Genomic DNA, 15470 nt, shown 5'->3' on the forward strand with positions numbered 1-15470 from the left:
AAAAAAACAAAAAAACTTAAGAACTTGGATATGCTTGACTTGATCTCATCATTCTAAATAATAGCCCATCGCTATTACAACTAAGATTTTTACTGTGTTAGCATTTATTGGATGCCCCCTATTCTCCAGGCACTGTGCTAAGTACTTTACGTATATTATCACCTAATTTTCATAAGAACCCCAGGCACAAAGTAATGTTACCAACAGAGACAAATAAATGTGTCCAAGGTCACACAGTATGATATATACAAGGTATAGCTAAGACTATTAAAAAGGTCACATTTATTTATTATAAATACATTCATTTATTTATTTGTTAATTACTAATTACTGGGGAGAATGGTGTGTGAGTGGCATTTGGAGCCATTAAAATAGATAAAATGGCCTTAGGAAAAGAGAAGCTAGTGAATGGGAAATGGCTGAGGCCTAAACCCTAGGATTTCCTAGAGTTAGAGGTCTGATAAAGAAGAGCCATCGCCTGTAATCCCAGCACATTGGGAGGCTGAGGTGGATGGATCACCTGAGGTCAGGAGTTTGAGACCAGCCTGGCCAACATGGTGAAACCCCGTCTCTACTGAAAATACAAAAATTAGCCAGGCGTGGTGGTGGGCGCCTGTAATCCCAGCTACTCAGGAGGCTGAGGCAGGAGAATTGCTTGAACCCAGGAGGCGGAGGTTGCAGTGAGCCGAGATCACACCACTGCACTCCAGCCTGGGCAACAGAGCGAGACTCCATCTCAAAAAAAAAAAAAAAAAAAAAAGCCAGCAAAGGAGACTGGGAGACTGAGAAAGAGTTTTCCTCAAGATGGAAGAAAAAAGCACATAAACATGGTCTCAAAAGCCTAGAAAATGAAGTTATTTAAGAGAAGGAAGTGGTCAGATTTGTTGAATCCTACTGAAATTTTGAGCAAGGTAGGACAGAAAATTGACCATTTGCTTTGGGAAGATATAAAATGTTGGTGATGCTGATAAAAGTAATTTCAGTTAACAACAGTTCAATTACAGTGAGGTTAAGACAGAAGAGAATGGCAGGAAGTGGAAGCAATGAATACAGAGAATTCTTTAAAGAGTTTTGTTGTGAAGAGAGCAGATATTGAAATGATAGCTGAAGAGGCATGGGATATTTTTAAATGATGGGTGATATGAAGGCATATTTGTATGCAAATAGAAATGATCTCATGGAGAGGAAGACAATAATAAATAATGTTGCAAAAAAGAAAGAGCATAGTGCTGATTTCCTAAAGCAGCAGTGAAGAGGATGGTCTTACATGAGAGCAGGACACCTATTCCATTATAACAGGGAGAAAGGCAGAGTGTGCAGATTCAGATAAAAGGAGGAGCCAGCATAGAAGATGAGGTCATTCTTTCCTGATTATTTTTCTGGGAACTATCTTGCAATGTTTTCAGCTGAGAGAGAGAGAGGAAGAAAAGTCGGACATCAGAAAAAGGTGGTACAGAGGAGAATGGGGAAATGAGTTTCCTAGAGAAGTGATAGGATTATATGGCATTGTGGAGTGCCAATTTGAGACTTGTAGTCATGAGTTTGAAATGAAGTGCCCATCAGCACAGTTGTGTGCTTTTCTCCTAGCATCCTGAAGCCTCTCAAATACAGGCACAGAGCAAGTGCACAGAGAAGCTTAATCAGGCTTGAGTGTCACCAGGCAATAATGGCAGAGTGACAGGGGAGAGAAGTAAAGTTAAGAGTGCTTGCAAGGGAGTGATTATACATCTGAACATGGAGTCTAAGCAGGAAAAGGAGCACAATAAAGATGTGAGAGGGTGATGAATATTTAAAGAAAAGAAAAGTGATAGCAAAAGGGAAAGGAGGTCAGGAAATTTCTTAATTGGGTATATTAATAGTATGTAAACTGGAATAATATGATATTTTTAAAATGGGCCAGTTATTAGGGAGAACAAGTTTCATATACATAAATGATTGACACAAAGCAAGAGAAAAGAAGTCAAGGAACTTAGAGGCCAAGGTAATTGATAGGTGAAAATATTGAGTCCGCTGAGGGTGATTGCAGGAAATGTGGTAGAGAGGAAGACAGTGGGCCTGATGATAAAGTCAACCATAAATGCAGAGGCAGCGATGGGACCACAATCAGTTCATATGAAATTCACATAGGAGAAAAGGTATTAACAAAAGGGCAGAGGAGTTATGGTCTGGACATTACGGAGACGATCAGTAAAACCCTGCTCCTTCTGCAACCTTTTCATATAAGTGAGCTTCATGGGTGCAGTTGGCCTTTTGGGAGAATCGAAACTTAAGTCAGAATACACAGGAGGCATTAGGTGATGATATTGAGGATGCTAATCATTGCATTTTGAATTTTAGTGTCATAGTGGAAAAATTTGAGAAGGCGATAAGGAGTAGAAGATTGAAAAGAGAAAGAAAATATCAACTATGAAGATGGCACAGTAAGGAGAATAAAAACAAAAGGCTGGTATTTTGGCTGGTGATCAAGAATATGGTGTTCTGAAGCAAGGGAGGTTAAATTTTGCCTAGATGCTAAATCCCCATAGTGACATTGTATAAATTGGAGGAGGGAGAAAGAGGAAGAGAAGCTTCATGATTTAGCTAATGACTAGCAAGAAAGCCTGGCTCTGGCCGTAACTGTCACATGGGGAGGGGAGCCAGTAGTGATGCAAAGTAATGGGCCAAGCACCATGATGCAACTTTGCGGCAGCAGTGACGTGGCAACTATAATAGGCTTATAAAAATGCATGCTTAATAAAACTTGGTAATTGGACAGTGCTACTTGATTAGTAGGACTTCCAAGGCTTATGGATTCATTGAATTTCTCTGATATCAAATCTGGTTCTCGATTCCACTTTTACCAGACACCAGCCAAAACAGTAAAAAAATAAAAAATAAAAAATAAAGAAAACAAAAAAAACCCCAGTAATTCTAAAAGTAAAAGTTAGCAATATATTGTAGGTATTTGTTTACAAATTTCAAGTATGAATCAGAGAGAACCACTTTCAGCTTTAAAAATATAAATTCCGAAAGAATAATCTGTAATTCCTCTATAGTCTTAAAGTTTATGATTTACAATATATGATACCACAGCCTGACTAGCTGAGCTTTGGCAATCAAAAATCAAAACCATATTCAATTTGTCAATTACTTTCATGTTAGAATTTAGCCCCCCATTCATAAATATGAGCTTAGCTCTATTTCTTTGTCTTACAAACAAAGGCTCATCATGAAATTGGGCTTATATTTATGCATTGCCTGGAAAACAATCTGTCTAGTTAGTTTACAGTCCTACTTCATAAACATCAATACTCAATTACCTATTTGCCATAATTGTATATGTGTGTATATAATTTTTAGTGTATACATTCGTATACATTATGAGTTATATATTGTTATTTCTATGGATAACTTTCATTTAAAATACACTTCAAAAGTGTAATAGAAAAATATTTAGAAAATAGTAGTAGTATTAATAAAACACTGTAAATGTGGTAGTATAGTTTCTTGAAATGTTTTTATCACACTAATAGCACTTAATTTAAACATTCCCTAATGAAATATACAAAAACACGTTTGGATTATTAAAAGCTAGGTTTCATTTTACTAGAAGAAACTTTAAAAATTTTAAATTCTATGAATGAATGAATTATTCTTCCATTAAAGTGTTAAATAATATTTGCCCTCAAAAGAAATTGAACAACTCTGGATTCGGGGCCAGGACCCAACTGTTAAAACATATTACAACCAATTTCTTAATGGACTAGAATAAGTAGGATAATCTAGGCCAAATTTTCTGAATGATGGCATTTCATTTACAATACTTGGGTGTTCTATTCCAATGACTAAATGCCTTCTAGCCACTACAAGTTCATATATGGTCAATTAAATTGTTTTACAAGAGAATCTAATTAGAAGGATGAGTAGGGTTTACTCAGGCTAGCTAGAAAACAGGTTTGCATAGCTCTTGGGAAAAGCTTTGCTAAAATAGGTGACCAAAAGGTATTACCTGCATAGCATATATCACTGAAGGCAGCTGGGAGCATCATTTCAAATCTTGGGTTTTTGAAATAATCTAAACCTGACTTTATTTCCTACTCTGCCTCTTGGTAACTGAGTAACCTTAGACAAATTAGGGTAGGAGAATTTTTTACATAATCATATTTAAGTTTTTTCTCCATTGGCTTAGTTCCAATTGAATTTGCACTTTGGAAAGAGAAATATTCTGGCTGAATATCATAACTAGTTTTGAAATGCATGTGTAAATATTTAGGAACAGAAAGGTATGGGTAAATATTTAGGAGAAACTCTTTGCATTGCCAACTTTTAAAAATGTGACAGTTATAACAAACATGTATAAGTCTTTATTTGACTATGTTTTTCAACTACTTTTCATACATCTTTTATGTCAGAGAAATTTAAGAATGTACTCAATAAGAAAGCTGTATTTGAATCTGATTTGAAGATGCAGTGTCAGAAAATATGTGGACGGAAATCATCTGCAAAATGAAGTATACTTTATGCCAAGTTCTAGTTTGCCGGTTTTTAGGTTCTGCTGAAGTAGTTGGTTTGGCCCCCAAATGGCATGATTGTTTAGAAAAGGTAAGAAGATGGACATCTATTTTTGATGTAGTCTTGAAAAGTGAACACTTTCTGATGTCATCATCACAAAATGATTTCAGCATAAACAGAAGAAGGCTGTGGTGGACATCACTAAGGTGCAGGTAGAAGAAAAGTTGAGTTATGTAAAGTTGGGTAGCTCAAGCATTTGATTGGCATGGGGCTCAGTGGATGAATTAATGGGATGGGCCCCTTCTAGAAGGATGCTTGGAAAGCAGAGTGGAATTATTAAAGGATTACAAGCTTCATAGTAAGAGAGATCTGATCCCACTTCCTGTTTGATTTTGGTTGCACCACTTAACCCATAACCTTATCTCTAAAATTGGAATAATTATACCAGCAGATTTCCCAGATTCTCTATGATTTTTACATCTTACTACACATGGAAAAGTCTAATATTTGCTTTGCACATCGAAGCAACTTGGTAAGGTCAGAGGAAACTAGTTTGGGGCCCCCAACTATACTAAATTGCCTAGCCTCTTGAAGGGATCAATATCCCAGTGCATTTATACCTAGAAGGACCATACGGTTGATTATGCAGACAACTTTTAAAGAGAAATTGGGAATAGAAATAATAACCCTAGGACTTACTTGGAAAACCAGGACATATGCTTAACCTAACTATAACCCATCCAGAACAAGTAGCATACTTTTGGAGAAGCTCTAGGCTCAACCAATGCTTTTCATAGTAAGCAATCAAAATTGGTAGCTACTGTTATTTACAGAAAAATCTAAATGTGGAGACCTGCTTTGACCCCTGGGGAAATAGTTTCCTCCACATTAGTTATTACTAGTTGAGTGTGGATCCCAACCATCTATTTTAGCTATTCCAACTATCAGGTCAAGGGGAAAAAATAACCTAGTAACAATGATCCTGGGAATCACACGCCATTATTTCTAGTGTCATAGACTTGTGTTACTTCACTTTCAATCTTCTCCTTTTCTCCTAAGCGGCTAAGAGCTGCCCTTGAGAGAAGCCCATGATTCAGGAACAATCTTTCTGAGGCCATTGTTTATTTTTCTCTCCTCATAATGGCTATATGTTATTAATTCTCATGCTACCCAGCCCAGGTCTCTCCCTTGAATTCCGCATTGATATTCTCAATTCTTGCTTGATATATTCAAGCATATATTTGGAGATATATATTATATATATGTATATACATCCAGATATCCAACCCATCTTCAAACTCTACATAGCCATGTGAGCGTTGTATATCTCATGCTTCACCCACACCAGGCAACATTTTTCTAATCTATGTTTCTAACTTGTATTAGGTCACCCAATTGCTCACCTGGGAGTAATCCTAGATTCCTCTATTTCTTATACTTTTGTTTTCAAACTCAAACCCAGGCCGTTGACTCTTCCTCCAAAATAGCTTTCAAGAGATTATTCTCTGTATATTCCTACTGCCTGAATGTTTCCTATCATCATCTTTCACCTCTTTACTAAAAATGGTCTTATTTATTGGTCTTTATACTACTAGTTCTGGCACCTTTTGCTGCCTACAAACTTTTATTATTCTAACATGCAGGTATGATCATGTTATTTCCATGCTCAAAATCCGTCAATGACATCTGCTAAAGGATAAAATCTAAAGTATTTTTTCATCACATAAAAAAGATCCTTGGGTTCAGGTCTTTTAAGTGTCAAGCTTAATTTTACTCAATTCTTTTCCACATTACACAATATCACCACCTCTGTGCTGTGTCAAATCTTCTCAACCTTTTGAAAGAGAAATTGGGAATAGAAATAATAACCCTAGGATTTACTGAGCAAATCATGACATATACTCAACCTAACTCTAACCCATTGAGAGCAGGAATAAACCTCTTATTTTAATCACAGTCACATTGCTATAACCAGTTCTGTATTGAATTCAACAAGCTTCACTCAGGTACATTCTGAAAATGCCTCAGTTTGTCCTCAAGCTACACAGTTTTTCTTTCCCCAGGGCTTCTTTGTCATCAAAGCATGGTGCACACTGAGGAAGCCTCTCGCTATCACAAGTGGCAGCCTAAAATGGTAGGATGTTCATATGTATGGAACCACCTTGATGTGTGGGAGATAGAATCCTGGACCAATAGTTCAGAGATGTTTTATGAACCTTCACTGATCCATGTGATTACTTCCCAAATAAATTACCTTTATGTAATCCTTGACTAAGGCCCAATTTTCAAAGAAATGTGAAAAACTAGTTTCTAAAGAGTGTTCATATAAAACAGACCCCTGTGATGGGATTTTAAAACTAGATTACTCGTAGATCAGAAAGGGCTAAAACTTTTATCACTTGTGGAGAGTCGGTGGTGATAACCTTTGGCATGCAGTAACATATAAAGACTATCACATGGGGTGGATTGTGACGAGGTGCAGGTAGAAGAAAAGCTGAGTTATGTAAGGTAGTTGGGTAGCTCAAGCATTTTATTGGCATGGGGATCTCTTAATCACAAGGATTCCTATTCCTATAACAGCTCTGTCCACTAGGAGGATTTTCCCCACCATTCTCATTTAGGAATATCCCTCACTGGGTCTGTGGTGTGCAGCAGTGCTTTTAAAGCTATCATCAATATCCTATGTGAACACTAAAATATTCATTAATGTGACAGTGCCTAAATCTTTGTGGAGTTCATTTTCTACCCTCTGTCTCTGACTCAGATGTCTCTTACTGGGTATTTATATTTCTGGCTTCTTTATGCTCACAGGGTCCAGATGCTCAGAAGGGAATGTTGTGATGGATCAGACTAATGGTGTAAGTGGACCTGAGTAGTGTGAGAATAGGAAGTATTGGAAACTTCAAGTTTTCTTGCTCCACTTATGAGACACATATCATAAACTTCCACAAGCTCTTAGGCTCAAACAACAGTTGCCTGTGTCAGGGGTCAAATTAATAATGCAACCTTGTTTTGTCTTACCTTCCTTTCCTGTTTCATTTTCCCCTGTTCATCTCTTCTGCTTTCTGAAATCACTTTCTAAATAAACTACCCTCACTGCAAATTTGTTCCTGAAACTGTTTTGTGGGAAACACTCACTAAGAATCCATTTTAAATACCATTACCAAAATACTTACAGCACTTAACAAAGGGGCTGACACATGGTATGGTCCCAATAGCTGTTGGTGTAATTAATATTGGTCTCTGTAAATGCCATGTTCTTTCTGGATCCTGGGCCCTGTCTGGATCTTTGCCCAGGATTTTCATCTGTCCCAAATGCCTCCATCCAGATATTCCCTGGATATTCCTACTGCATGGATATTGCCTATCATCATCTTTACCCATTTTTTTAATCTCCATCAGATGTATCACCTGTATAACTCCTGTTCGTTTTTCAACTAATTTGCATCTCCACTGGGTAAATTCTCCTGAGTTCTTATAGGAAATATAATGTAATTTGTTAACAAAAAATCCATGATTTCTGGAAATATTGCAAGAGAACATTTTCTAATCATAATTTTATGTAACTAGGTCAATATGACTGAGTTCTAGCCAGGCAAATGTAGGCAGTGGTGATATAAACAATGTATAAAACCCTAGTCTTAAAACTATATACAGAATTTTCTATTCTTCCTCTAGTTATACCTATGCAAGCTGGAAGTGAAGGACTCAAAGATGGCAAAACTATAAGCTGGAAACAGCTGTTTACTGGTTCATGACTTGGAAAACAGTTCTCTAGGAATATCGCCAAACCACGTTAGACTGAAAAACTTTGTGTTAAGTCACTGAGATATCAGGCTTTATTTCTACTTTGATATAGCCTGGCATACCATAACTAATAAATCCCAGAAACAGATAGGGAATTCCTCTGTGTTCTACTGGACTTTGGATAGAACCTATATTAAATCAATAAATATTTAACTGCAGTTGTCTCATTTCCATCAATTTTACTGTAATCTCTTTCGATTTCCCAGCGCTGGCACTACATGACAAAGTTACTGATTGGATAGACGGATAGGGAAGGTTCTTCTGTAAGGTTCTAGGAGGAAAACGTTTAGAAATTATTGGGATTTACCCATTTTGGTTGACTAAGTAAAAGTGGCTTTCTAAAAAGTTTAATCATGGGACAATGGAAATGAGCTGCTTTTGGAAGTGATGAATGATTTATAACTTGGGAGCCCAGTTGGCCTGAAATTTAAGACCAATTGTCCAAATTTTCAACTTACTAGTGAAGTAATTAAGTGCAGGGAAGTCAAAGGACTTGCCCAAAGTATGTTAGTAATAGAACTTAGAGTGAAATTGAATCTCCTGTTTCCCATACCAGTAGTTTATTACATCAAAATTTTTAAAAAGGCTGAGTAATCAGCATATCCAATATGTACCAGAAATCAGTTCAAATCCTGACAATTCACTAATTATGAGCCTTTAGACTGATTACTTAATCTGGCTCAGGGAATCAGGGAGGTTTTCTCATTTATAAAAATGGGATTTAAATATCTTCATAGGTTTTCATGAGATATAATGAGATAATCTACATTAACCCTGAGCCTGACACACGGTTGCAATTATTACTATATTTATTATAATTTTACTAAGTACAAAAAAATTATTATTTGATTATTTACATTTTACCATTTTACTGTTATGACATTAAGTAAGTTTCAGCTACATTATAGGTCAGAGAGTTTGGGGAGCTAACTTGGAAGTATAGATCCACTGGAAAATTCCAGTTCAAGACCCACACAACTGAATTCTAAGTGAATTGTGCAACGCCATAATTTTTTCAAACTGAGAACTTTCTGTAAAGACATTTTTATGTGTGGCTTTAATTAATTGTAAGCAGTAAGTGGAAAGGAATGGGAAAGGAGCTAATCTGGGAACTTAGATGATGGTGAATGCTGGAAAGTCCCAGAATACCATTCCTCTCCTTAGATTCCCAGTTACCATAATGATCTGGGGTAGTATTCATTTGTGATTCCCATGAAAATAAGCAATTTAGTAAATGTGACACTATAGAGCCAGAGAAGGTCTAAGTTGACAGAATCATCATCATGAGGGTTTATTTTTACTTTTAATTTTTGTTTGCCATCGGGATTTGGCTTGTGCTTAGGGTTTGCAACCCCGATAACTCAAAAGTTCGCATCTTTTCAGGGAGATGCTCCTGGAGAATGACAGTGGGATGATTTCCCAGACCCTGGGCTCCCAGAGTTGCTCATGACCCTGGTGGGTCCCTCATGGAATACATTAAGGCAAGTGTGTGTGATGACTAAGACTGACAAAGCTAGATAACTCATCCTGGCCTTGCATGTCTATAATCTTGAGAAAGTTACTAGGTTGGTTGGTGCAAAAGTAATTATGGTTTTTACCATTAAAAGTAAACCTTTTGAGCCTCTGTTCCTCCCATATAAAATAGGGGTAACAACCCCTTCTTGAATTGTTGTTACAATTAAGTGAAAATGTGTGAATGAAAACGTTATCTAGCATAGTGCCTGGCACATAACAGGCACTCAATAGCAATTCCTTCTTTCTTCCTTTCTTTTTTTCCTGAGCATTATTATTAGCAAATTCATTTAATACCAACTTAGAATTCTTAAACACAAGCACATACATTGTTCCAGTTTTCTCTGTTAGGCAGGCAGTGCCTTTCATAGGTACCGATACATGCTTCAGCTACCATTCATCCATAAAGTTCACCTTTTAGATTCACTTCTATAAAACCCAACACAGGTGAGGAAAGGAGGAAGAGACCACTGGTCCAGACCCTCCTATGTATATCACCTCCACTTAGGGATGAATTTTGTGGGAAGTTAGAATAGAGCTTTGCTATGGTTGGAATGTGGTATGTTTCCACCAACACTTATGTTGAACCTTGATCCTCAATGTGGCAGCTTTGGAAGTGGTGCCTGTGAGAGGTGATTTGGTTGTTAAGAGGTACTAATGCCTTTCTCTCCAGACTAAGTTCTCTCTTTCTCTCTTTCACCTCCCCATGAGAGCTAGTTGTTATAAGACAAAGCTCTTCTGCTTGGTCTCTTTCTTAGGTGCTTGCTTCCTTTTCTGCTTCTCTGCCACGTAATGACACAGCACAAGGCCCTCACCAGAAGCCAAGCAGATGCCAGTGCAATGCTTTTTGGACTTCCCAGCCTCCAGAGCTGTAAGAAATAAATTTCTTCATAAATCATCCAGTCTCGGGTAATCTGTTACAGCAACAGAAAATGAACTAAGACAAATGTATGGAAGTGACAGATTTGTTGGGCAGAGCATAAATGGCAGACTGATTTTTTAATTCCTGCTTTATTCCTTTGGGAGACGGGGTAAATCACCTTTGATCTGCTCATCTATAGATTAAGGATTGAACTCACTTCAAGAAGATTATACTTTGGCTCCTAATCGTTATAAAGGAGTGTAACAACTTACCAGCAATTGAAAGCTTAGCTCTTTTTTTTAAAAAATAGACTTTATGTTTTAGAGAAATTTTTGGTTCACAGCAAAATAAAGTGGAAAGTATAGAAATTTCCTGTCGAACTTCTGCCCCCACACCCCATGCACAGTCTCTCCCACTATCAAAAAGAGTGGTGCATTTGCTACAATTTATGGACATTGACACATCACTATTACCCAAAGTCCATAGTTTATACCGTGGTTCACACTGAGCATTGTACATTCTGTGGGTTTAGAATAACGTATGATGACATCTATCCACAATCACAGTATCATGCAGAATAGTTCCCCTGACTTAAAAATCATCTGTGTTCTACGTATTTAGCCCTCCCTCCCTCCTAACCCCTGGCAGCCACTGATCTTTTTACTATCTTCAGCGTTTTGCCCATTCCAGTGTGTCAAATAGTTGGGATACTACAGTATGTAGCCTTTTCTGATGAGCTTTTTTCAGTAATATGCATTTCAGGTTCCTCCATGTCTTTTAATGGCTTGATAGCTAATTTTTTGGCACAAAATAATAGTTCATTGTTTGGACATACTGCAATTTACTTATCCATTTACCTACTGAATAACATCTTGGTTGCTTTTCAGTTTTGGCAATCATGAAGAAAGGTGCTATAAACATCTGTGTGCAAGTTTTTGTATAGATATACAAACTCCATTAGTTAAATATCAAGAAACACAATTACTAGATTTTATGGTAAGAGTATGTTTATATTTGTATGACACTGACAAACTGTTTCCAAAGTAGTTATACTATTTTGCATTCTCACAGGCAAGGGGTGCAAGTTCCTGTTGCTCCACATTCTTGCCAGCATTTGATGTCAATGTTCTGGATTTCATCCATTCAAATGGGTTTGTAAAGGTAACTTATTGTTGGTTTAATTTCCATTTATTTGATGATATATGAAGTGGAACACTTTTTCATATGGTAATTTGCCATCTGTGCATCTTTAGTGAGGTGTCTGTTAATGTCTGTGGCCCACTTTTTAATTGGGTTGTTAGCTTTCTTATTGTTGAATTTTAAACGTTCTTTGTACATTTCGGATAACAGTCCTTATAAGATATGTCTTATGTCTTTCTCTCAGTGTGTGATTGTCTTCCAATTCTCTTGATAGTGTCTTTTGTAGAGCAGGAGCTCTTCATTTTAATGAAGTTCAGCTTATCAATTTTCTCTTTCATGGATTTTGGCTTTGGTGTTGTAGCAAAAAGATCATCACCAAACCTGAAGTCATCTAGATTTTCTTCTCTTGAAGTTTTATAGTCTACATTTTACAACTGGGTCTGTGAATCATTTTGAGTTAATTTTTGTGAAGGTTGTAAAGTCTGTGTCTAGATTTGTTTATTGGCATATGAATGTCCAGTTGTTCCAGCACTTTGTTGAAAAGAATATTGTCTCCATTGTATTGCTTTTGAAAATTTGTCATAGATCAGTTGGCCATACTTATATGGGTCTAGTTTTGGGCTCTCTGTTCTGATCCATCGATCTATTTGTCTATTCTTTTGCCAACACTACACTGTTTTGAGTAGTGTAGCTTTAGAATAAGTCCTTGGGTCAGGTAATGCCAGTCCTCCAATTCTGTTTTCCTTCAATATTGTGTTAACTATACTTGGTCATTTGCCTCTCCATATAAACTTTAGATTTATTGATATCACAAAATAACTTGCTGGGATTTGATTGAGATTGGATCAAATCCATAGATCAAGTTAGAAAGAAGAGACTTGACACTACTGAGTTTTCCAATCCATGAACATGGAATATTATTTAGTACATTAATTTCTTTCACAAGAGTTTCGTGGTTTTCTTAAAACAAATGTTGCACATATTTTGTTAGACTTATATCTAAGTATTTCGTGCTTTTGGGTGCTAATATTATATTGCATTTTTAATTTGAAATTTCACTTGTTTCTTGCTGGCATATAGAAAAGTGATTGACTTTTGTGCATTTACCTTGTATCCTTGCAACCTAGTTACAATTATTCATTAGTTTCTGAAGTGTTATATTTGGCATACTTTTCAGAGTTTCTACATTAATGATCAGGACATCTGCAAACAAAGGCAGTTTTATTTCTTTCTTCTCTACAACATGTCTTTTATTTTTTCCTGTTCTTGTCTTGTTGCATTATCTAGGCCTTCTTTTCAGTATGATATTGAAAAGAGGTAGTGAGAGGATATCCTTGTCTTATTCTTGATTTTAGCAGGAAAGCTTAGAGTTTCTCACCAGTAAGTATGAAGTTAGCAGTAGGCTTTTTAAATAGATATTTTCTATCAGTTGAAGTAATTCAGTTCTATTCTTAGTTTACTGAAAGTGTTTTTTAATCATTAATGGGTGTTGGATTTTGTCAGATACATTCCCTGCATATACTGATATAATCACATAATTTTTATTCTTTATCCTGTTAATGTGATGGATTACATTAACTAATTTTTGAATGTTGAAACAGCCTTGCATACCTGGGATAAACTCCACACGGTTATGGTGTATGATTCTTTTTATACATTGTTGGATCCAGCTTGTTAATATTTTGTTGGAGATTTCTGCATATATGTTCATGAGAGACACTGGTCTGTAGTTTTTTTTTCTTGTAATGTCTTCATCTGGTCTTAGTGTTAGGGTAATGCTAGCCTTATACAATGAGTTAGAAAATGTTCCCTCCGCTTTAATTTTCTGTAAGAGTTTTTAGAGAATTTTGGTATTATTTCTTCCTGATATATTTGATAGAATTCAATAGTGAAACCTTCTGGCCCTAGTGTTTTATGTCTTGGAAGGTTATTAATTATTAATTCAATTTATATAATAGATATAGGCCTATTCAGATTGTTTATTTCTTCTTGTGTGAGTTTTAGCAGATTGTGTTCTTCAAGGTATTCATTCATTTTATCTAGGTTATCAAATATGTAGGAACAAATTTTTATAGTATTTTTTCTTTCCTTTTAATATCCATTGGATCTGTAGTGATGTTCCTTTTTCATTTCTGTTATTAGTAATTTGTGTCCTTTCTCATTCTTCATAGTTAGGCTAGCTAGAGGCTTATTGATTGTATTGATCTATTCAAAATCTCAACTTTTGGTTGTGATGATTTCCCTATTAATACATTGTTTTCAATTTTGTTAATTTCTGATCTAATGTTTCTTCTGTTAACTCTAGATTTCTTTTGCTGCTCTTTTTTTTCTAGTTTTCTAAGGTGGAAGCTTAGATGATTGAGTTTAGATCTTTCTTCTTTTCTATTATGTGCATTCAATACTATTATTTTCCTTCTAAGCACTGCTTTTGTGGCATTCCATGAATTGAATTTTGACAAGTTGTATTTTTATTTTCATTTAATTTAAAATATTTTTAAATCTATATAGGTATTTCTTCTTTGACCCATATGTTATTTAGAAGTACGTTGTTTAGTCTCCATATATTTTGGATTTTTTTCAGTTATCTTTCTACTATTGATTTCTAGTTTCGTTCCACTGTGGTCTGAAAGCAGACATCGTATGATTTCTGCTCTTTAAATGTGGTAAAGGGTATTTTATGGCACAGAATGAAGTTTATCTTGGTGAATGTTCCAAGTGAGCTTGAGAAGAACGTGTATCCTGCTCTTTTTGGATGAAATAGTCTCTCGATTTCAATTATATTCAGTTGATTGACAGTGTGGTTGAGTTCAACTCAATGTCCTTATACTATATCCTTACTGATTTTCTGCTTCCTTTATCTGTTCATTTCTGATAAAGTGGTATTGAAATCTTCAACCATAATAGTGGATTAATCAATTTCTTCTTGATGTTTTATAGCATCAAGTATTTTGTGGCAGTGTTGTTAGGCATGTACATATTAAGTATTGTTATGTCTTTAAAAACTGATCAGTTCTTCATTAGGTAATGCCCCTCCTTTTTCCTGATTACTCTCCCTGCTTTAAAGTCTTGTTTGTCTGGAATTCATGTAGCTACTCCTGCTTTAATTTGATTAGTATTAGCATGATATATCTTTCTCCATCTATTTACTTTTAATCTTTATGTATCTTTATGCCTAAAGTTTGCAATGTACACTTACAACTAATCCAAGCGGATTTTAAAGCAATAATGTATTGTTTCACAGGTAGTGCAAATACCTTATCATAAAATAATTCTAATTTCTCCCTTCCTTTTTTGTATTATTGCTCTCATTTATATCACTCACACACAAACACACTCACACACACACATATACACACACATTCAAATACATTGCTGCTATTATATTCTGAATGACTGTTATCCATAAGATCAATTAAGAATAAGAAAAATTAAAGTTTATGTTTTATCCTCACTTATTCTTTTTCTGATGCTATTCCTTTATGTAGAATTAAGTTTCTGACCTACTTCATTTACCTTTTCTTTAAAGAATTTCTTTTAACATTTCTTGCAAGGTAGTTCTACTGGCATCAAATTCCTTCAATTTTTTTGTTCGTTTGAGAAAGTCTTTATTTCTCCTTCACTTTTGCAGAATAATTTTGCAGGGTACAGCATTCTAGAT

Source organism: Pongo abelii, chromosome 7 (assembly GCF_028885655.2).
Source record: "Pongo abelii isolate AG06213 chromosome 7, NHGRI_mPonAbe1-v2.0_pri, whole genome shotgun sequence".
Classification (NCBI taxonomy): domain Eukaryota; kingdom Metazoa; phylum Chordata; class Mammalia; order Primates; family Hominidae; genus Pongo; species Pongo abelii.